At 43.9% G+C, this 1,452-nt stretch overlaps 1 pseudogene; it reads left to right on the top strand.

The window, feature by feature from the left end:
• Positions 1-729: 729 nt before the first annotated feature.
• LOC102827638 lies at positions 730-923 on the top strand (annotated as a pseudogene).
• The last annotated feature ends 529 nt before the right edge of the window (positions 924-1,452 follow it).

Genomic DNA, 1,452 nt, shown 5'->3' with positions numbered 1-1,452 from the left:
CATCATTGCTGAACATTTTCCTGCTGTCTGTGGGCCCTCTTTTTACTCTTTTGGTGAAATCCTTTGACGTACTTTAGTGTCTAATTTTTAAGAGATCTGTTTTGTCTACTGTTTGTGTGTTTTCAGTTATGTTTGGTTGTTTATCCGTGCCATGTATCAGAGCTTCTAAGTTTGTTCTTATGTTTTTGTTGATGACCTTTATAGTTCTAGGCTTTTTATTTAGGTCTTTAATTCACATTGGGTTCATTTTTGTACATGGTGTGAGATATGCCACTGGTATTTTAAATACCAGCAGGGTCATCTATGTTGTACAAGTTAACACCTGAGCTTCCAGTCTAAGACAGACTAGGAAACAGGAGAGGTCCATCACTTCTAAATGGTTAATCATGGAAAACCGTACGACTAGCAGAGGAATATTTTCAGGTAAAGTGTCAGAAGATGAGCCCCACAGGCTGGAAGGCACTGAAAATACAACTGGGAAGAGTTTGCCTTCTCAAAGCAGAGTTGATCATGATGACATGAATGGAATAAAATTTTCAGGTCCTTCATTTGCTGCTGGGGAACAACTCAAAATGAGAAGAAATGGCTACAAACATCCATTAATAATTGGAACACAGGGAGCGACATTGTGGCGGCGAGGGCGTCAGGTGGGGGATGAGGATGAGGAAGATGGAGGTGCAGATCTTGCTGAGAGTGTGGGTGCCTGGGAGCTGGTGGCCTCGTTCGCAGCGTGCGGGCTTGCCGGACTCTCCTTTCCATATACGCTTACTGAGTGGAGCGTGAGAAGGAGCAAGGAGGAGCTGACCCCTAACACCAGCCAGGCACTCTGCAACCTCAGACCCTGGGTCAACTGCTCCTCCGCTCTGGCCTCCAGATGGGGTCGAAAATTTGGTCCTTTGGGTTCTATTTCTGGAAAGGATGGTGTATGAAACTAGCCAAGCAGTGTCTTTGGACCTGTATTTTATATACTACAATTATGACTTGGCTTGATGGTGAGAGCAGCTGTAGTCTTGATCCTTGTGAGGTCGCCCATCGCATCCGTAGGGATCGCTCTACATGGCCAACCTTCTGTGTTTTTTGCTCGAGGAGCTTTGGCCCATCTGCCTCATCACAAACATGCTGAATTTGCTCCTCCTCTTTCTCAGCCCTAATTGACTAGTTTACTTGAATGAGGCCTAGAAGCTGTAGCTTCAGCCCAAGAAGTACCGACGGCAGATGGACTCCTGACGAATAGTCTCAAGTCCCTACTCCATTCAGTTTGTTTTATAGCAGTTCATGCCCCACCCCCAACCACATAGACACTCTCCAATAACCTCCAACTGATTTTTTAAAATCCTCTAAACTCGAATGCATATAAAATATTAATACTAATACTAATAAGGATATGCCGAGTCAATCCATGACAAGCTTTAACTTTGCTTTGAAGATGTTTTTGAAATAATAAAATGTCAC

The sequence above is a fragment of the Chrysochloris asiatica genome, unplaced genomic scaffold (genome assembly GCF_000296735.1).
Source record: "Chrysochloris asiatica unplaced genomic scaffold, ChrAsi1.0 scaffold09149, whole genome shotgun sequence".
Classification (NCBI taxonomy): Eukaryota; Metazoa; Chordata; class Mammalia; order Afrosoricida; family Chrysochloridae; genus Chrysochloris; species Chrysochloris asiatica.
Note: the sequence above shows the minus strand (reverse complement) of the source record. Positions and strands in the feature narration are given on the sequence as shown.